A 23282-nucleotide genomic window follows, 5' to 3' on the forward strand; every position below is an offset into this window, starting at 1 on the left:
AAAACTTTTATCTTATCTTATCTTATTTTTCAAAATTTAATTTTTTTTAAAAATTATCTTTTTTTTCAAAATATTTTCTTTTTAGTTTTTGTTTTTATTTTCTCTCACTACTATGAACTCTCACCCCTTTGGCTATGAGTCTGGTTACAATTATGTTGCAGGAAGAAGAAATTACAATGAGAACATGCATCAAGGTTGGAACAATCAAAGATGGGAGGAGCCACAAGGATTTGATCAACCCTCATGGCAACAACCACCTCCAATAGACTATCAACAACCACCACCATATGCCTATGAACCCTTTCCTCAACATGACTTTGGACCACCATACTTACAAGCCCCTTTCCACCATTCACCTCCATATGACCCTAACCCACATCCACCACACCAACCACCTTATGAGCCATATGAACCATATATAGAACCACCCCCATTCCAACACAACTACTCTCATGAACTACCACCTCAATATTCACCATCTCCATATCATTATCAAGATGAACCACCTTCTTATTATGAACCCTCTCTCCCAACCAATGAATCCTCATATCCACCCAACCTCCAATGGATGACAGACTTCGTGTTATTCTTCAAAGGCAAGAAAGGATGAATGAGAGTGTGCAAAATTTTGCGGCCACCTTTGGTGAGTTAGTGAATAAAATAGCTTCCCAATATCTGAACACTCAAGAAACTCCCATGGCTACATGTGGAGAATCAAAAGAAGAGCAAAGCATGAAGGAGACACTAGAAACTTCGGTGGACAATGAGGAACATGGCTTTGTATTGGAACAAGTGGAGGAAGCTATAATAGTTGCAGAGGAAGAAGTGGTTGAAGACTTAGAGATGCTGAACCTCCATGGGAAAGTCAAGACATAGAACCTCCTTCCAAGACGGTTGCATTTGATGTTAAGGAGGGTGTACAACCTCCAGGGCATATCACAGTTGAAGACTTGGAAGAGGTTAGTCAAGAGATGGAGAGTAAAGAAGAAAAAGCACAGCCTCCCATGCCCTTGGTAAGTAATGAAGAAGAGATTGAATTGGAAAAAAGCTACCAAGAGGAAGAGGTTGAAATTGAAGAAGCTTGCAAAGAGGTGGAAGTTGTCAAAGGGCACAAGGGAGTGGAGCTTGAAATTACCTTGCCAAAGTTATTGGAGACCCCTCCCCCTAAGTTACCATCATCCTTCACAACATTCAAGTGGGTAAAATTCATATCCCTCAGCTTTCTAATCCACTTGAATATGGGCTACTGGAGACGGATGGTCAACTTAGAGCCCTTTGTGGCATTAAGAGTAAGAGGAAGATGGTTAGTGGTTGGAATTGTCAAGCAAGGTTCAACATGGTTGTGTGCTCAAAGTTTAAACGCAAAGGTTGGTGTAGAGCTCAACTAAATGGGTCTAGGAAGTTGTTTGGCCGCTTTAGTGAGAATTCAGATTGCTTGCTACCCGGATGGAATCACGATGATCAACAAGAAGACGGGTGCAAAAGCAAGATTTGGGACCCCGGAATTCAATCTAGAAATCAGCACTCTTGGGGCCTTGTCACTTGCTTTAACTTACTTGAAGGCTTTTTGCGCCTAGTTTGGGATTCCGGAGGCCATTGGAATTACAAACATTGGTGGAGATTCCTGGATGAGTTCAAGCACAAGCCACCATAACAAGGAGCTCACCAAATGTCCAACTTAAGGACTTTAACTAAAAGTGCTAGGTGGGAGACAACCCACCATGGTATGATCGTTCCTTTTGCAATTTTAATTTTATTTAGTTTTGTTTGTTTTTGAATTTTATTTTATTGAACCTGGAGTTTTGCATAACATTCATATTAGCATTGCATTCTGCATTATATAAAAAAAAATCACGCGACGCGACCGCCTAAGTGACGCGTCCGCGTCGCAAGGAGATGGGAGAAATAATAAACGAACAGAAAGTTATGCAGGAACGTGGCTGGAGGCGTGCCAATGGCACAAATCGTCCCACGCGACCGCGTCATATGGGAATCATGGCCTCCCACGCGACCGCGTGCCCCACGCGGCCGCGTGACCAGGATTTCGACGTCAAAGTGGTGCACGATCGAAAGTTGTGCGAAAGTGGTGCTGGATTGGTGCTAAACGCATAATCCTTCCCACGCGGTCGCATGCCCCACGCGACCGCGTCATATCCTTCTAAAGCCCACTCACGCGATCGCATGCCCACGCGATCGCGTCACTTAAAATTTGGCACTAATATAATCTTGAACAGAGAGTTGTGCGAGTGTGAGGCTACCCTTGTGCCATTAGCCTAAAATGGGTCACGCGACCGCATGACCGACGCGACCGCGTCATTCAGTTTAAGCGCAAGTTGCGCGACCGCGTGCCTCACGCGACCGCGTTGCTTGCGCCGCACAGCTTATCTAAATTAGCCAAAAATATCTTATCTTTTCTTCCCCAAATCCTAATTTCTTTCTTCTTCTCTCTTCTTTCTTCTTTCTTTCTCTCCTTCTTCCCCTTTACTCTTCTATCCCTTTAATTTAATGCATTTATTTGTTCTTTCCTTTTTCTTTTTCAAATCCTTTTCATGCATTTTTATGTTGGTGTTGGAGTTTTATTTGGATGAGTGCCTTAATTTATTTGAGTAGGTGGCTATTCTGAGGAGAGATTTGACAATTGACATTTATTCATGGCTCTCATATACATTTGGATTACATTATTTTCATCCCTATTTTAACTTGCACACCCAGTGTTTGTGAAAAAGATTTTATGGCATTTTAAATCTTATTTTATTTTACTCTTTCACTTGCATGCCTCTTTTTCACAACACTTGTGCTCCACATGTATTTAGGATTATCATTCACAATTGTCATCATTACACATACTATTTAATTTAGCATATTTATTACTTGATGCTTGAGCTATGCTTCTCATGCCTATTATTTGCATGTTTTTATCCTCTTGCATCTTATTATTTTGAATTGCCCTTTTTTGATCTTTATTGTTGTCTTTCCTACATGTTGTAGCTACCATGTAGTTGAGCTATCATCTTTCCTTTGACATTCCTTATCACTTGGAATTTCCTCCCTTCCAGTATTAGTTTTCTATATTTTACACTCTTCATTTTTTCTTCTTCCTTAGGCATGGGTACCAAGCAAGAAAAAGAGAAGGCCACTGACAAGACACCAGCAAGGAAAGGAACCAAGAGATCTCCAACTAAGGCACATCCATCTACAAGCGTCAGTTGGAGCAACCCGTCCACCTGCACATCTCAGCATGCACCAAGGACGGTGCAATCTTTAAGTGTGGGGAGGTCGATACCGATATCCATGGGTTAGCTACTCCTTTATCTCAACACCAATGATTTATTTTCCTTATTCATTGTTGCATTTGCATGTTTGATTGCATATTTGTTTAATTTTTTGCATATTTTACCACTTGGTTGAAGTAATATTTTCTTTTTCAAGAAAATTTTTAGAGAATTTCACTAATTTAAATAAAATTTAATGTTACACTTGTTTGAAGAGATATTATACTGGAACATGGTTTAGAACTCAAACACACAAAACTTGTGAGATTTTTGAGCCTATTTGAATTGGTTACATTTTATCAACCAAAATTCTGTTTTAGTGTGTATTTTTCTCTCTAAAATTGTGATCTTTGTCTTGCTTAATTCTATATTTCCATTGTTTGATGTATACATGCACTTATATGATTGAGGCCTTTGTTTCACTGAGCTTACATACCCATATGGCCTTACCTTTCATTATCCTTTGCAAACCAATTTGAGCCTATTTTACCCCTTTGTTCTTTACTTTAGCACATCATTAACTCTAAGCAGAAAACAATATTGTCTTTAATTTGAATCCTTGGTTAGCTTAGACTAGTGAGAGTTCTCATGAATTAAGTGTGGGAAAAAGTGGGTTTGGAAATATTTGGTTTAAGAATTGGGTGTTATATATCTTTATGAAAATGTGAAAGAAATGTTTAGGACATGTTCATGCATTCAATAATTTAATCATATGCATTGAAAAAAAAGAAAAAATATATATATATAAAAAAAAAGAAAAAAAAAAGAAAAAGAGCAATTAAGCAAAAAGGGGACAAAATGCCCCAAAGTAAGTGAAAGCAATACATATGTACTGTACTTGAAATTAGAATGCATGAATATGTGGAAAACATGGTTGATGGATAGTTAGATATTATATTATGATTACATGGATTGTCTAAAGTTAGGTGGCAAGTTTAAGTTAATTAAGGATTCAGATTTTAGTCTACTTGGCCAAATACAATCCTACCTTGACCCTAACCCCATTACAACCCTTAAAAGACTTCTTGATTTGTGTATTTGTGCATTAAATTTATGTTGATTGTTAGATGAAGAGAAAGCCTTAGAAAGCAAGGTTAGTAGAGAATTGAGAGAATCGAACCTTAAACACTTGAGTGATTAGAGTGTATACACTACCAGTGAGGGTTCGATGTTCGATTCTTTGTTCCCGGCTTTCATGAGCTATTTTCTTCTGCAAGTCTATTTGTACTTCATTTTTATGATTTGAATTAGTGAAATCCAGTTCATATATGTTCTTAAAAGATTTGTTTACTTTTAACCAAGTAGGTAGAAACATTCTGCATATAGTTGCATTCATACAGATAGGTTGCATTTCATGCATTCTACCATTCCTCTTCATCTTTATAGCTTCTCTTGAGCTTAGCATGAGGACATGCTAATGTTTAAGTGTGGGGAGGTTGATAAACCACTATTTTATGGTTTATCCAAGGTTGCGAGAACCGGACCGGTCAATAAACCGGTGAGGTCACTGGTTCAATGGTTCACTGGTTCGACCGGGGTTCAACCGGTTTAATTAAATATTAAATAAAATTATTAAAAAACTTAAAAATAATTTTAAATATATAAATTCAATAATTTCTAACTTAACAAAATTTAAAATTTCACATAATAAATTATTCATTACTTAATATTAGAGGTTTACAAACAACTTCAAACATCAAAGTTTAGGTCCATGTGGATGATCAAAGTTTGACACTTTGACTTGTGACTGATGAGCCATTATGAATGCTTTCATTATCTTTATGGGGTGGCATGGACTTTTTAGAGGGTAGACAAGATGGGATGGCTTTTCTTTACTTGATAAGAAAAATGACATGTGAATTATGAAAGAAATGGACCACATCTTCAAACCATTTTGGAGGGGACTTCTCTGCTTACTTGATCTCGTGGAAGGCTGCATGCAAATGCCATTTGCTTCAATATATAATATATGCTTTACATTTCTCCAATAAAGTTTATTTCGAATGAGTTCTACAAAAGCTTACCCCAGCCACTACCCTAGTAAGTTGTAGTTTATCTAAACACACACAAAGCTGATCTTAGAGATGTAAAATATATGTTGAAATTTTCAAATGTAATGATTATTATTGAGTATTTTCTATTTACAATTCTTAACTAATACCTTGGCAAAATCTTTACTAAAATACTTTCACAAGTAATAAGGTACTGTGTTTTGATTCTTAAACTGAACAAACTTGTAGCTTTGAAAAGCTTTATTTTTCAATGTAATGAAAAGAGTTCAAGTAATCATGTGAACCCTAGGCCTTTGCCTATGGGACTATTCTATAGTTGTCTAACAACATATTTTGGTAAATGATCAGCATGTTCATGGAAGATATAGTTTAGCAATCAGAATCAACACAAGAGAAGAGTAGGACATCCATTCAAAGTATATATACACATACTTTTTCATTCAAAAATTCTTGGAGCCTTCGCTGGACGATTTGTATATCCTGTAAGCAGCAATGCACATTGTGAAGTTACCAATAACGGTCAGCACCGCTTGAAGAGCCACCAATACCTACAACTCATTACAGAACCCTTCATTCATTTTGTATGTTCAACCTATTTCAATAAATTCGAGAGCACAAGTGCACAACTCATTAATCCTAAAATTATCAATAATTATAATATAATTGTGAATCATACAGAATTAGCATTTATATGATATTTATAGCATCAAATAACCCAATTCACTGATGAACAAATAACCTCAGCAAATAAATCACAAACATTCAAAGAAAATCAAACTCATGAAGCAGCAAACAAAAATCAGAAGCAGCCAACAAAAATCATGAAGCAATCAAAACCCAATTCACTGATGAACAAATAACCTCAGCAAATAAATCAAAAAAATCAAAGAAAATCAAATTCATGAAGCAGCAAACAAAAATCAGAAGCAGCAAACAAAAATCATGAAGCAATAAAAAACAAATTCACTAATGAAGGCAAAATCACAAACAAAATCAAACACAGAACCTCAGAAGGCGACGCTCGGCGAGGACGACAGAGGAGGCGGGCTCGGCGAGAAGCAGGACGCGGTGGTGGTTGCGGTGGTCAACGTCGTCGCTGCTGTGGATGGCTGGCTGCGGGATGCGGTGGCGATGGCGATAGCGGTGGGCTTCACTGATGGCTGTGGGTGGCTGGGTGCTGGTGATTTCGAGCTTGGCTGGGTGCTGGTGATTTCGAGCTCTGGAGAGTGGAAAGTGGAAACTGATTGCTATTAGGGCTTCCTTCCATTTACGCGTTTTCTCTCTCTTTTTTTTTTTTTAAGCCAAAACGACGTCGTTTAGCATATTAGTTTTCAAACCAAAAACCGCTAAAAAACCGAACGGTTCTTCCGGTTTACCGGTTAACCGCCGGTTCGACTGGTTTTTCAACCGGTTTTTTGCCAGTCGGTTTTTTACGTTACCCGGACCGGCTAGGTGACCGGTTTCCGGTTTTTCCGATTGAACCGGCCGGTCCGGTCCGGTTTTCAGAACCATGGGTTTATCTTGTGCTCAATTGAGTGGATTTTATCAACTCTTTACCCACTTATTCATGCTATTTGCATGGTTTTACATTTGCCTTCCTAATTATGTGCTTTGATTGAAAACATGATTCTTTGGCCTTAAATTCCCTATGATTAATCCTCTCTTATTACCATTAGATGCCTTGATATGTGTGTTAAGTGTTTTCAAGAGATTACAGGGCAGGAATGGCTTGGAGGATGGAAAGGAAGCATGCAAAAATGGAAGGAATACAAGAAGTTGGAGAAATTGCTAACCTGTCCAGCCTGACCTCTTTGCACTCAAACAGCTATAACTTTAGCTACAGAGGTCCAAACTATGCAGTTCCAGTTGTGTTAGAAAGCTAACGTCCGGGGCTTCGATTTGATATATAATATGCTATAGTTTCCCTGACGCTAGGTGATGCGACCGCGTGCTCCATGCGGCCGCGTCACAGTGACAGAAATCAGCGTATTTGAATTCTTCTATAGTGAATTCTGGGCTGTTTCTGACCCAGTTCTCGGCCCAAAAAATACAGATTAGAGGCTATAAAGTGGAGAAATGCATCCATTCATAATCATGCTCTCATATTCACAATTTTAGGAGTAGATGTAGTTTTTAGAGAGAGAGGTCCTCTCCTCTCTCTTAGGATTAGGATTTAGGATTTCTCTTAGTTTTAGGAGTGGCTCTCAATCCCAGGTTCTTTATTTTTATTTATTTTCCCAATTCAATTTATGAACATCTATGGCAGATTTAATTTCTTTTGTTAATACAATTTGAGGTATTTTCAGATTTAAATTTGCTTTGCTTTATTTATATTGATGCTTTTTAATCTAGATATTTTCTTCCTTTTGACTTTGGTTAAGTAATTGGTAACACTTGAGCTGTCAATAAAGCAATGATTTTAATTGAGAGTTGCTCCAATAACTCTAGTCTTTCCACAGGAATTAACTAGGACCTGAGGATTAAGCTAATTAATCCACTTGATCTACCTTCATAGTTAGAGGTTAACAAAGTGAGATTAAAATCCAAATTTCATCACAACTGATAAGGATAGGACCTCCAGTTTTGATACCTTGCCAAGAGTTTATTTTATTATTATTATTTTATTTTTCTTATCATTCAACATACTGCTTCCCTACTTTCTAAAACCCCTACCTTACAAGACTCATAACCAATAATAAGAACATACCTCCCTGCAATTCCTTGAGAAGACGACCCGAGGTTTGAATACTCGGTTATCAATTTCAAAGGGGTTTGTTACTTGTGACAACCAAAACGTTTGTATGAAAGGACTTTTGAAGGTTTAGAAACTATACTTGCAACGAGGATTTATTCGCAAATTTCTAGACCACGCAAAAGTTCTCTCATCATTGACTCAAATTGAACCTCCAAATTTTAAAGTTAACCTACATTATTCTCTCCATCTATTTCCATTAATAACACGTTGGCAGTCACAAAACGACACATCGTTTCTTTATTGATGCCTAATCTTTCTTAAAACGATATTGTTTGACTCTTTTCTTCATCCTCTTTCTGTAACACCCTAATTACCCTAATCCTTACCTTCCGTCGTAAAGCAAAGGTTAATCAAAGGTTACGATAGTTCTAAGCTTATACATATAATATATAGAAGAAATAATATATTCTAGAAGCCCGATGAAGGATATAGCTCAAAAATCGGATTTGAAAAGCGCAAAACGTACTCACGAAGCTACAAACTTAACGCACAAGATATCTATATATAATATAGCAAAACATAAGAGTATAATAGTATGAAGATCTAGCCATGCTCGCGGAGTTTAAGCCGGCTAGCTAGATACAGACCATACAGAATCTGAAAGTTTAAAAACAGGATATACAAATTTTTCTCTCAAAGTAAGCCTCTAGACAAAAGTAAAATACAAAAGATGAGAGATCTAAACAAAATAAACAAAAAGACTCCAAAACATATCCAGGATCCTCCGCTCTATCACCATCGAAATAACTCACCGAGGTGGGTTGCGACCTGCATCTGAAAAACAACAACAGAATATGGTTTGAGAACCGGAGGTTCTCAGTATGGTAACAGTGCCCAGTGATGTAAGATATAAGACTCCAGGACGCCAAAGGCAATCCTAGAACTTCATATCCATCACAAGATTCATCTTAAAGCATGACTAAAACAATAAATAATAACTTAAAACCTCAACATACTAATAAGGGTAATCTAACTTAGTGCATTTTCTAACTAACAACTCTCCGCTGTCCCACAGCCTTCACCAACCTATCCTCCATGCGATCCCATCGCCACCACCTTCCGAGCCTCCTCAATCCCAGTAGAAAGCACAATTAATATCAATGCAAGTAAAGCACAAGTATAGACATATATATCAAGTAATTCAAATAGGCAATTAGGCATGTTATACAATTAGGCAAACAATTACAAGTCGGCAAAGCATACAAACAGATAGAAGATGCATATGATGAATGCCTGTCCTATTCGCTGTGATATCACATTGTCAGTTCAACTGCCAACCCGACACATCTCCATGAAGATGTCGCCCTTCGAAATCATCATTGGGAACCCCCGAGATATGGTGCTCGGAATACCATCCAGGATTTTGTGCCTGCACACTCTATTGATCCAAGGGATGCGAGCGGGATACTCTTGCCACGGACCTCACATCTCAACGCAAGCAAGACGAACCACCGCCCTTACGCCGCCGCCGCTACCTCAACAGGCGGGATCCAACCACTGTGATAAACCACTATTTTATGGTTTATCTTGTGCTAAATTGAGTGGCTTTTATCAATCCTTTGCACACTTATTCATACAATTTGCATGGTTTTACAAATCCTTCCCAATTTTGTTCTAGGATTGAAAACTTGCTTCCTAAGTCTTTAAATTGTGTATTTTTAATTCTCCTTTATACCATTCGATGCCGTGATTTGTGTGTTAAGTGTTTTTAGACTATATAGGGCAGGAATGGCTTAGAGGATGGAGAGGAAGCTTGCAAAAATAGAAAGAACACAAGAAATAAAGGAGATGAACAGCGAGGATCGACGCACACGCATGGCTCACGCGTGCGCGTGACTTGAAGCTTTTCATAGCAACGCGTACGCATGACAGGCGAAATTGCACAGCGACGCGTGCACGTGACTGACGTGCACGAGTGACACGCGCAGAAGATTATCGATGCATACGCGTGACTTACGCATACGCGTGACGTGCGCCACGTGCAGAAATTGCAGAAGATGCTGGGGGCAATTTTGGGCTGGTTTTGGACCCAGTTTTTGGCTCAGAAACACAGACTAGAGCCAGGGGACAAGCAGAGACTCAACACACATTCACTTGTACACAATTTTAGTTTTAGTTGGGAATCTTAGAGAGAAAAACTACTACTTCCTCTAGGGTTCTTCATATTCATAGATTTCTAGTTTTATGCTTTTGGATTGGATATTGAGAAGAGTTACTATCTGCGTTTGAAGTCTTTGTCATTACAGTTTGCTTTCTTATTTCCTTGCTCTTTTACTTTTCATTCACTTTGTTCAGAGTTACATATGGATATCTTCGATTTTGGAATTTATTAATGCATAGAGTTATTTTTACCTTTAATTAATTTTCTTTTATTACTTTATTTGAATTACCATGTCTTCTTTTCATTCCCTTTATATGTTTATGAAAATGACATTCATGTCAATGGAGTAGACTCCCCACTTGACTTGGGAGTTGATTAATAGGAGACCCTTGAGTTGGAATACTCAAGTGTTAATTGGTAATTAGAAGTTGTTGGCTGACTCTCTAGTCACTAACGCTAATCCTTCCATGGAAAAGGATTAGGACTTGGGAATCGGAGTTGGTTCAGTTACTTGACTTTCCTTTATTCGGTAAGGGATAACTAAGTAGAAACAACAACCTCTTATCATTACACTTGGGAAAATTCAACAAGGATAGAACTTTCAATTAATCTTCTCCCAGTCAAGGCCTTTTATTTTTCAAATATATAAAACCTCTTATTAATTTTCATTGCTTTAATTAATAATCATTTTATTTTTCCGTCCTCCAACTCTAAAATTTCTCAGAAAATTCCTGACCAATAACTTGCACTCTTTTGTCAACTCGTTGGGAGACGACTTGGGAATTTTACTCTCAGTATTTTATTCTTAAATTGCGACAACTCTTTTTAAATTGATAAGCGAAATTTTCGTCGGTTAAGAACTGTACTTGCAACGCTATCTTTATTATAAATTCTTAATCGGAAATTTTCTGCCCGTCAATTTTTGGCGCTGTTGCCGGGGAGTTGCAACAGTGTGCTAAATTATTGGTTGGTGTAAATATTCTTATATTTGCATCTTTGCATTTTTATTCTATTTTTAGTTTAATTTTTTAATATATTTTATTTTATTACCATGAGCTGTATGTTTCTTTCATTGAATGATGCGTTCACTACCTGATCCAAGCTTAGCCGCATTTGATCCTGAAATCGAAAGAACTATTTCACGTATGAGGCGAGCTCGACGTTGGTTAGCCTCTGAAGGTGGTGAAGTGGTCTCTACTAATTCACCAGTCTTATCTGAGGGTGAATCTGAAGCGCCATTTGAGGAAGAAACAAGCTCCTCTTCTACTGATTCTGTTGATTTATGCACAGGTGATATAGAGTAGCCCAGAAGGATTACTCTTTAGGAAGCAGGAGCTCCGGACTTTACACTGCAACCGTATCAAGCGCATCATCCAAATCTGGCTGCAGATTTTAAACTGAAGACTCTGCTAATCAATCTACTGCCTAAGTTTCATGGCTTACCTGCTCAAGAGCCTATCAAGCACCTCTGATATTTTCAGACAGCCTGCTCAACTACTAGGCGTCATGGTGCAGATGAGACTACCATTTGGCTATATGCCTTCCCGTTCTCTCTTGAGGGAAAGGCAAGGGAATGGTTCTACACTCAACCTGAAGAAGTTGTTACTAATTGGGATCTGCTCAGAAGGGAATTTATGAGTGGATAATTTATACGCTTTTTGGCATTATTTTTAGGTAGTTTTTAATATGTTTTAGTCATTTTTTATTATATTTTTATTAGTTTTTAAATAAAAATCAAATTTCTGGACTTTACTATGAGTTTATGTGTTTTTCTGTGATTTCAGGTATTTGCTGGCTGAAATTGAGGGACCTGAGCAAAAATCTGATTCAGAGGCTGAAAAAGGACTGCAGATGCTGTTGGATTCTGACCTCCCTGCACTCTAAGTGGATTTTCTGGAGCTACAGAAGCCCAATTGGGGCGCTCTCAATTGAGTTGGAAAATAGACATCCTGGGCTTTCCAGTAATATATAATACTTCATACTTTACCCGAGATTTGATGGCCCAAACTGGCATTCCAAGTCAGCATAAAAATTCTGGCGTCAAAACACCAGAACTGGCATAAAAGCTGGAGTTAAACGCCCAAACTGGCACAAAAGCTGGCGTTTAACTCCAAGAAAAGTCTCTACATATGAAAGCTTCAATGCTCAGCCCAAGCACACACCAAGTGGGCCCGGAAGAAGATTTCTGCATTAATTACCTATTTTTGTAAACCCTAGGCAACTAGATTTCTATAAATAGGACCTTTTGCTATTGTATTTTCATACTTTCTCATATAATTTTTCATCTTGGAATACTTTTCATCTTTGGGAGGCTGGCCATTCGGCCATTCCTAGACCCTTTTGTTCTTATGTATTTTCAACGGTGGAGTTTCTACACACCATAGATTAAGGTGTGGAGCTCTGCTGTTCCTCATGAATTAATGCAAAGTACTATTGTTTTTCTATTCAACTCAAGCCTATTTCTTCTCCAAGATATCCATTCGTTCTTCAACATGATGAATGTGATGATCCGTGACACTCATCACCATTCTCACCTATGAACGCGTGCCTGACAACCACTTCCGTTCTACATGCAATCAAGCTTGAGTGTGTATCTCTTGGGTTTCTAATCTAAGATTAGAACCTTCGTGGTATAGGCTAGAACTATTGGCAGCCATTCCTGAGATCCGGAAAGTCTAAACCTTGTCTGTGGTATTCTGAGTAGGATCTGGGAAAGGATGACTGTGACGAGCTTCAAACTCGCGAGTGTTGGGCATAGTGACAGACGCAAAAGGATCAATGGATCCTATTCCAACATGATCGAGAACCGACAGATGATTAGCCGTGCGGTGACAATGCATTTGGACCATTTTCACTGAGAGGACGGGAAGTAGCCATTGACAACGGTGATGCCCAACATAAAGCTTGCCATGGAAAGGAGTATGAATGATTGGATGAAGGCAATAGGAAAGCAGAGGTTTAGGAGGAACAAAGCATCTCCATACGCTTATCTGAAATTCCTACCAATGAATTACATATGTATCTCTATCTTATTTTATGTTTTATTCATCTTTTAATTATCAATTCTCCATAACCATTTGAATTCGCCTGACTGGGATTTACAAGATAACCACAGCTTGCTTCAAGCCGACAATCTCCGTGGGATCGACCCTTACTCACGTAAGGTTTATTACTTGGACAACCCAGTGCACTTGCTGGTTATTTGTGCGAAGTTGTGACAAAGAGTTTAGATTACAATTGTGCATACCAAGTTGTTGGTGCCATTGATGATCACAATTTCGTGCACCAAGTTTTTGGCGCCGTTGCCGGGGATTGTTCAAATTTGGACAACTGGCGGTTCATCTTGTTGCTCAGATTAGGTAATTTTATTTTATGTTTAAGCTTTTTACTTTTTATTTTCGAAAAAAAAAGAAAAAATAATATTTCTATTCTGTTCTCCAGAATTTTTAAGAATGAATTCTAGAGTTTCATGATGATTTGTTGAAGTCTAGCTGGTTGTGAAACCATGTCTAAACTTTTGGACCGAGGTTTCAACTTATCATCACAAGAGATTGTTGATTTCTATCAATTTTGCTATTGAAAGTAATGATCTGCTAAAGCTTGGCTGGCCATTGGCCATGTCTAGTGTTTTGGACTGAAGCTTTCATTGAAGGCTTGGCTGGCTAGTAAGCCATGTCTAATTCCTGGACCGGAGATTTAGACTAACATTGCATGATTCTTGGAATCCTTATTAAGAATTTTGAAATCTTTATTTTCTTTTCCAAATAATTTTCAAAAAATTACAAATTTTTTTTATAAAATCATAAAACCAAAAATAATCTATGTTTCTTGTTTAAGTCTAATGTCAATTTTTAAGTTTGGTGTTCTGCATGTTTTATTTAATTCCCTGTATTTTTCGAATGTATGAATTTTGTTCTTCATTATTCTTCAAGTTGTTCTTGATGGTTTCCTTGCCCTGATCTTTAAATTCTCTTGTTTTGTGTGTTTTGTTGTTTTTCATATGCATTCTCAATTTGTTAGTGTCTCTAATATGAAAATTTCTAAGTTTGGTGTCTTGCATGCATTGTTTGTTTGATCTTAGTTTTCCATGATTAGTTGCATTTTGATTATTTCTCATCATTAAAAATTCAAAATTTTTTTCAAAATTGTGTCTTTTCAAGTCAATAATACAGAGAATTGAAGATTCAGAACATTCAGCAGAGGAATTATAGAGAAAAAACTGGACGTTCAAAACGCCCAATGAGGAAGGAAAACTTGCATTTAAATGCCAGCTAAGGTACCTGGCTGGGCGTTAAACGCCCAAAAAGGTAGTATTTTGGGCGTTAAATGCTAGAATGGATACCATTCTAGGCGTTTAACGCTAGGATGGCACAGGAGGGAAGATTTTGTTTTTAATTCAAATCTTTTTCAAATTTTCATAATTTTTCAAGATCAAATCTTTTTCAAATCATATCTTTTCAATCATATCTTTTCAAAATCAAATCCTTTCCATTTTTTCTTACTATTTTTGAAAATCCTTGCTACAATTAATGATTTAATTCAAAATTTTCAAGTTGATACTTGCCTATTAAGAAAGGATCAAAATTTAAATTCTAGAATCATGTCTTTCAATTTCTTGTTAGTCAAGTAATCAACTTTAATTTTAAAAATTTCTTTTAAATTGATTTTCAATCATATCTTCTCAATCATATCTTCTCAATCACATCTTTTTCAAAATAATTTTCAATCATATCTTTTTTTATTTCTGATTTCAAAATATTTTTCAAAATCACTTAACTACTTTCTCAATTTTAATTTTCGAAAATCATCAATCAATTTTTTTCAAAATTTCTTTTAATTATTTCAAAATCTTTTTTTAAAATTCTTCCCCTCTTCTCACATCCTTCTATTTAAGGACTAACACTCCTCCACTATCAGCAATTCGAACTCTCTCTCTATAAGTTCGAATTCTCTCCTTTCTACCTCCTCCTTCTATTCTTCTTTTCCTCTGACATCTCAAGGAATCTTTATACTGTGACATAGAGGATTCCATACTTTCTTCTTCTCTCTTTATGAGCAGGAGCAAAGACAAAGGCATTCTTGTTGAAGCTGATCCTGAACCTGAAAGGACCTTGAAGAGAAAGCTAAGAGAAGCTAAAGCAAAGCTCTCTGTAGAGGACTTAACAGAAATTTTCAAACAAGAAGAAGACATGGCAGCTGAAAATAATAACAATGCCAACAATGCAAGGAAGGTGCTTGGTGACTTTACTGCACCTACTCCCAACTTCTATGGGAGAAGCATCTCTATCCCTGCCATTGGAGCAAACAACTTTGAGCTTAAGCCTCAACTAGTTTCTCTGATGCAACAGAATTGCAAGTTTCATGGACTTCCATTGGAAGATCCTCATCAGTTCCTAGCTAAATTCTTGCAAATCTGTGACACTGTCAAGACCAATGGGGTTGATCCTGAGGTCTACAGGCTTATGCTTTTTCCCTTTACTGTAAGAGACAGAGCTAGAATATGGTTGGATTCACAACCTAAGGAAAGCCTGAACTCTTGGAAAAAGCTGGTCAGTGCTTTTCTGGCCAAATTCTTTCCACCTCAAAAATTGAGTAAGCTTAGAATGGAAGTCCAGACCTTCAGACAGAAGGATGGTGAATCCCTCTATGAAGCTTGGAAAAGATACAAGCAATTGATCAGAAGGTGTCCTTTTGACATGCTTTCAGAATGGAGCATCATAGGTATCTTCTATGATGGTCTGTCTGAACTGTCCAAGATGTCATTGGACAGCTCTTCTGGAGGATCTCTTCATCTGAAGAAGACGCCTGCAGAAGCTCAGGAACTCATTGAAATGGTTTCAAATAACCAATTCATGTACACTTCTGAAAGGAATCATGTGAATAATGGAACAAATCAGAAGAAAGGAGTTCTTGAGATTGATACTCTGAATGTCATATTGGCTCAGAACAAAATATTGACTCAGCAAGTCAATATAATTTCTCAGAGTCTGTCTGGCATGCAAGCAGCAACAGGCAGTACCAAAGAAGCTTCATCTGAAGAAGAAGCTTATGATCCTGAGAACCCAGCAATGGAAGAGGTGAATTACATGGGAGAACCCTATGGAAACACCTATAATCCTTCATGGAAAAATCATCCAAATCTCTCATGGAAGGACCAACAGAGGCCTCAACAAGGCTTCAACAACAGTAATGGTGGAAGAAATAGGTTTAGCAATAGCAAGCCTTTTCCATCATCTTCTCAGCAACAGACAGAGAACTCTGAGCAGAATAATTCTGGCTTAGCAGCCATAGTCTCTGATCTAATTAAAACCACTCAAAGTTTCATGACTGAAACAAGGTCCTCCATTAGAAATTTAGAGGCACAAGTGGGTCAGCTGAGTAAGAAAGTTACTGAAATCCCTCCTAGTACTCTCCCAAGCAATACAGAAGAGAATCCAAAGAGAGAATACAAGGCCATAAACATGTCCCACATGGTCGAATGCATAGGGGAGGGAAAGGCAGTGATTTCCACTAAGGAAGACCTCAATGGACGTCCACTGGCCTCCAAGGAGTTTCTTAATGAGGAACCATGGGAATCTGAGGCTCACACTGAGACCATAGAGATTCCATTGAACCTACTTCTGCCATTCATAAGCTCTGATGAGTATTCTTCCTTTGAAGAGGATGAAGATGTTACTGAAGAGCAAGTTGCTAAGTACCTTGGAGCAATCATGAAGCTAAATGCCAAGTTATTTGGTAATGAGACTTGGGAGGATGAACTCCCTTTGCTCACCAAAGAACTGGATGACTTGACTAGGCAGAGATTACCTCAGAAAAGACAGGACCCTGGAAAGTTCTCAATACCTTGTACCATAGGCACCATGACCTTTGAGAAGGCTTTGTGTGACCTAGGGTCAAGTATAAACCTCATGCCACTCTCTGTGATGGAGAAGCTAGGGATCCATGAGGTACAAGCTACAAGAATCTCACTAGAGATGATAGACAATTCAAGGAAATAGGCTTATGGACTTGTAGAGGATGTCTTGGTAAAGGTTGAAGGCCACTACATCCCTGCTGATTTCATAATCCAAGATACTGGGAAGTGTATGGATGAATCCATCATCTTTGGCAGACCCTTCCTAGCCATAGCAAAAGCTGTGATTGATGTTGACAGAGGAAAATTGGTCCTTTAAGTGAATGAGGACTCCCTTGTGTTTAAAGCTCAAGGATCTCCCTCTGTAACTATGGAGAGGAAGCATGAAAAGCTTCTCTCAATGCAGAGTCAAATAGAGCCCCCACATTCAAACTCTAAGTTTAGTGTTGGGAGGCCATCATCATGCTCTGAGTATCTGTGAGGCTTCATGAGAGCCCACTATCAAGCTATTGACATTAAAGAAGCGCTTGTTGGAAGGCAACCCAATTTTATTATATCTATTTATTTTCCATTGTTATTTTATGTTTTCTGTAGGTTGATGATCATGTGAAGTCACAAAAACAACTGAAAAAAGCAAAAATAGAATGAAAACAGTATTAAAAATAACACACTCTGGAGGAGAAGCTTACTGGTGTTTAAACGCCAGTAAGGGTAGCAGAATGGGCGTTAAACGCCCAGTCTGGCACCATTTTGGGCGTTTAACGCCAAAAAGGGGGCACAGAGCTGGCGTTTAATGCTAAAAATGGGCACAGAGCTGGCGTTTAAACGCCAGAAAGGGGAGAAAAGCTGGCGTTAAACTCCAGAAATGGGCAGTAACCTGGCGTTTACACGCCAACATGGTGCAGGCATGAGAAATTCTAGACACCTCAGGATCTGTGGACTCCACAGGATCCCCACCTACCTCCTCCCTCTCTCTTCTTCACACCTTCCCATAACACCCTTCCCCAAATACCCTTCACCAATCCACATCCATCCATCATAAAACCCCACCTACCTCACCATTCAAATTCAAACCACTTTCCCTTCCAAACCCACCCATACATGGCCGAACCCTACCCCTCTCTCCATTCCTATATAAACCCATCTTCACTCCTTCATTTTCACATAACATAAACACTCCTTCTCCCCCTTGGCCGAACTACTAAACCCCCCTCCATCTCCTCTATTTCTTCTTTTTCTACTCTCTTCTTTCTTCTTTTGCTCGAGGACGAGAAAACCTTCTAAGTTTGGTGTGATAAAAGCATTGCTTTTTGTTTTTCCATAACCATATATGGCACCAATGGCCGGAGAAACCTCTAGAAAGAGGAAAGGAAAGGCAAAAGCTTCCACCTCCGAGTCATGGGAGATGGAGAGATTCATCTCAAGGGTGCATCAAGACCACTTCTATGAAGTTGTGGCCAAGAAGAAAGTGATTCCCAAAGTCCCTTTCAAGCTCAAAAAGGGTGAATTTCCGGAGATCCGACATGAGATTCGAAGAAGAGGTTGGAAAATTCTCACCAACCCCATTCAACAAGTCGGGATCTTAATGGTTCAAGAATTCTATGCCAATGCATGGATCGCCAAGAACCATGATCAAAGTGTGAACCCGGACCCAAAGAATTGGCTTACAATGGTCCGGGGGAAATGCTTAGATTTTAGTCCGGAAAATGTAAGGTTGGCATTCAACTTGCCCATGATGCGAGGAGATGCACGCCCCTACACTAGAAGGGTCAACTTTGATCAAAGGTTGGACCATGTCCTCATAGACATCTGTGAAGAGGGCACTCAATGGAAGAGAGATTCAAGAGGCCAGCCGGTTCAACTAAGAAGGCATGACCTCAAGCCCGAAGCTAGGGGATGCTTGGAGTTCATCCAACGCTCAATCATTCCTACTAGCAACCAGTCTGAAGTTACTATAGACCGGGCTATCATGATCCATAGCATCATGATTGAAGAGGAAGTAGAAGTTCATGAGGTTATATCCCTAGAACTCTACAAGGTGGCGGACAAGTCCTCTACTTTGGCAAGGTTAGCCTTCCCTCATCTCATTTGTCACCTCTGCAATTCAGCTGGAATTGACATAGAGGAAGACATCCTCATTGATGAGGACAAGCCCATCACTAAGAAAAGGATGGAGCAAACAAGAGAGCCCACTCATAGACAAGAGCATGAGGAAATTCCTCATTATGAAATCCCTGAGATGCCTCAAGGGATGCATTTTCCTCCACAAAATTATTAGGAGCAAATCAACACCTCCCTAGGAGAATTAAGTTCCAACATGGGACAACTAAGGGTGGAGCACCAAGAGCATTCCATCCTCCTCCATGAAATTAGAGAAAACCAAAGAGTCATGAGGGAGGAGCAACAAAGACAAGGAAGAGACATTGAGGAGCTCAAGCACTCCATAAGATCTTCAAGAGGAAGAACAAGCCGCCATCACTAAGGTGGACCCGTTCTTTAATTTCCTTGTTCTTATTTTCTGTTTTTCGTTTCTTATGCTTTATGTTTTATTTATGTTTGTATCTTATTACATGATCATTAGTGTCTTAGTGTCTATGCCTTAAAGCTATGAATGTCCTATGAATCCATCACCTTTCTTAACTGAAAAATGTTTTCTGAAAAAGAAAAAGAAGTACATGAATTTCGAATTTTAAAACAGATTAATTATTTTGATGTGGTGGCAATACTTTTTGTTTTTCTGAATGAATGCTTGAACAGTGCATATTTTTTAATTTGTTGTTCATGAATGTTAAAATTGTTGACTCTTGAAAGAATGATGAAAAAAGGAGAAATGCTATTGATAATCTGAAAAATCATAAAATTGATTCTTGAAGCAAGAAAAAGCAGTGAAAAGCTTGCAAAAAAAAAATATATGCGAAAAAAAAGGCGAAAAAAAAAGAGAAAAAAGAGAAAGAAAAAGCAAGCAGAAAAAGCCAATAGCCCTTTAAACCAAAAGGCAAGGGTAAAATAAAAAGGATCCAAGGCTTTGAGCATCAGTGGATAGGAGGGCCCACAGGAATGAAATCCTGGCCTAAGCGGCTAAACCAAGCTGTCCCTAACCATGTGCTTGTGGCGTGAAGGTGTCGACTGAGCAGTTAAAGTCGTGGTCCAAAGCAAAAAGAGTATGCTTAAGAGCTCTGGACACCTCTAATTGGGGACTCTAGCAAAGCTGAGTCACAATCTGAAAAGATTCACCCAGTTATGTGTCTGTGGCATTTATCTATCCGGTGGTAATACTGAAAAACAAAATGCTTAGGCTCACGGCCAATACTCATAAAGTAACTGTGTTCAAGAATCAACATACTGAACTAGGAGAATCAATAACACTATCTAAATGCTGAGTTCCTATAGATGCCAATCATTATGAACTTCAAAGGATAAAGTGAGATGCCAAAACTGTTCAGAAGCAAAAAGCTAATAGCCCCGCTCATCTAATTAAGACTGATCTTCATAGATGTTTTTGGAATTTATTGTATATTCTCTTCTTTTTATCCTACTTTGTTTTTAGTTGCTTGGGGACAAGAAACAATTTAAGTTTGGTGTTGTGATGAGCGGATAATTTATACACTTTTTAGCATTGTTTTTAGGTAGTTTTTAATATGTTTTAGTCACTTTTTATTATATTTTTATTAGTTTTTAAATAAAAATCACATTTCTGAACTTTACTATGATTTTTTGTGTTTTTCTGTGATTTCAGGTATTTTCTGGTTGAAATTGAGGGACCTGAGCAAAAATCTGATTTAGAGGCTGAAAAAGGACTGCAGATGCTGTTGGATTCTGACCTCCCTGTACTCTAAGTGGATTTTCTGGAGCTACAGAAGCCCAATTGGCGCGCTCTCAATTGTTTTGGAAAGTAGACATTCTGGGCTTTCCATTAATATATGATAGTCTATACTTTACCCGAGATTTGATGGCCCAAACCGGTGTTCCAAGTCAGCATAAAAATTTTGGCGTCAAAACGCCAGAACTGGCATAAAAGCTGGAGTTAAACGCCCAAACTGGCATAAAAGCTGGTGTTTAACTCCAAGAAAAGTCTCTACATATGAAAGCTTCAATGCTCAGCCCAAGCACACACCAAGTGAGCCCGGAAGAAGATTTCTGCATTAATTACCTATTTCTGTAAACCCTAGGCTACTAGTTTTCTATAAATAGGACCTTTTGCTATTGTATTTTCATACTTTTTCATATGCTTTTTCATCTTGGAATACTTTTCATCTTTGGGAGGCTGGCCATTCGGCCATTCCTAGACCCTTTTGTTCTTATGTATTTTCAACGGTGGAGTTTCTACACACCATAGATTAAGGTGTGGAGCTCTGCTGTTCCTCATGAATTAATGCAAAGTACTATTGTTTTTCTATTCAACTCAAGCCTATTTCTTCTCCAAGATATCCATTCGTTCTTCAACATGATGAATGTGATGATCCGTGACACTCATCACCATTCTCACCTATGAACGCGTGCCTGACAACCACTTCCGTTCTACATGCAATCAAGCTTGAGTGTGTATCTCTTGGGTTTCTAATCTAAGATTAGAACCTTCGTGGTATAGGCTAGAACTATTGGCGGCCATTCCTGAGATCCAAAAAGTCTAAACCTTGTCTGTGGTATTCCGAGTAGGATCTGGGAAGGGATGACTGTGACAAGCTTCAAACTCGCGAGTGTTGGGCGTAGTGACAGACGCAAAAGGATCAATGGATCCTATTCCAACATGATCGAGAACCGACAGATGATTAGCCGTGCGGTGACAGCGCATTTGGACCATTTTCACTGAGAGGACGGGAAGTAGCCATTGACAACGGTGATGCCCAACATAAAGCTTGCCATGGAAAGGAGTATGAATGATTGGATGAAGGCAATAGGAAAGCAGAGGTTCAGAAGGAACAAAGCATCTCCATACGCTTATCTGAAATTCTACTAATGAATTACATAAGTATCTCTATCTTATTTTATGTTTTATTCATCTTTTAATTATCAATTCTCCATAACCATTTGAATTCGCCTGACTGAGATTTACAAGATAACCATAGCATGCTTCAAGCCGACAATCTCTGTGGGATCGACCCTTACTCACGTAAGATTTATTACTTGGACGACCCAGTGCACTTGCTGGTTATTTGTGCGGAGTTGTGATAAAGAGTTGAGATTATAATTGTGCGTACCAAGTTGTTGGCGCCATTGATGATCACAATTTCGTGCACCAGGAATTCCTGGACAAATACTTTCTGGCTGAAGTTACAGATAGACTACGGAAAGAAATTTCCTGCATTATCCAAGGCGAATCAGAAACTCTTTACGAGTATTGGGAATGCTTTAGGAATCTCCTAGACTCATGTCCCCACCACAGGATTGACCAGTTGGTGTTGATTAGCTATTTCACACAAGGCATGAAGCCTCAAGACAAGACTATGTTAGATGCTGCGAGTAATTGCTCTCTGACTAAGTACAAGACGGCGACAGAAGTGTGGCAACTGATCGCCAATCTAGCTGAGTCTACCTGGAATGCCAGGCACAGGAACAACCATCCCAAGGCTATTGCGGAGGTTTCCTCTAGTAGTGAGACTGCTGCTCTCACACAGACTCTGGGAGAGATGACCAACATACTGAAGCAGCTCCAGCTGAATCAACAGCAACCTCAGCCTCCTCCATAACAACAGTGTCAACAGTTGGTTCCTCAGAGAGTGTGCGGAATATGTGCCTGCTATTCTCATTACACTGATGAATGTCTGCAACTCCAACAAGAAGACAACACCTTGGCGGCTACCAACAACTATTACAATCGTCCGGATCAAGGATACTATCAACAAGGCGGTAATTATAACCAAGGTGGGAACTACAATCAAGGTTGGCAAGATAACTCCAACCAAGGGTGGAGAGACAATTCCAACCAAGGGTGGAAAGATAATTCCAACCAAGGATGGAGGGACAACTACAACCGAGGAGGCAAAGACAACGGTGGAAATCAGAGGTGGAACAACAACAACAAACAGCAGAACCAAGGGCAACCTTACCGAGCACCTCACCAAAGGCAATCCCAAGCGCCTCAAAATAACCAATAGTAGGCCCCTCAAATTACTTATCCCCCTTCCTCCTCTAATGATGAGATGCTTCGCTCTATTGCGCAAGGACAACAAGACATTCAGAATACAATTAACTCTCCTATAAATGGTCTTAGCTGCACTATACAAGCTCTCATCTCCCGGATAGAATCATTATCTACCCCCAACAATCAACCTTCAAGCTCCAGTGCACT

The 23282-nt window shown here is 38.8% G+C and overlaps 1 long non-coding RNA gene and 1 other non-coding gene across 2 annotated transcripts; both read right to left on the reverse strand.

The window, feature by feature from the left end:
* Positions 1–5366: 5366 nt before the first annotated feature.
* Positions 5367–6545, reverse strand: LOC140178182 (uncharacterized). Its single transcript, XR_011870435.1, has 2 exons — positions 6291–6545; positions 5367–5832 (listed from the first exon to the last, which is right to left on the reverse strand). It is a non-coding gene; the product is annotated as an uncharacterized lncRNA (long non-coding RNA).
* Positions 6546–15734: 9189 nt separating this feature from the next.
* On the reverse strand, positions 15735–15842 carry LOC112738896 (small nucleolar RNA R71). The gene has a single exon (XR_003169847.1). It is a non-coding gene; the product is annotated as a small nucleolar RNA R71 (small nucleolar RNA).
* Positions 15843–23282: the final 7440 nt, after the last annotated feature.

The sequence above is a fragment of the Arachis hypogaea genome, chromosome 13, assembly GCF_003086295.3.
Source record: "Arachis hypogaea cultivar Tifrunner chromosome 13, arahy.Tifrunner.gnm2.J5K5, whole genome shotgun sequence".
Taxonomy (NCBI): domain Eukaryota; kingdom Viridiplantae; phylum Streptophyta; class Magnoliopsida; order Fabales; family Fabaceae; genus Arachis; species Arachis hypogaea.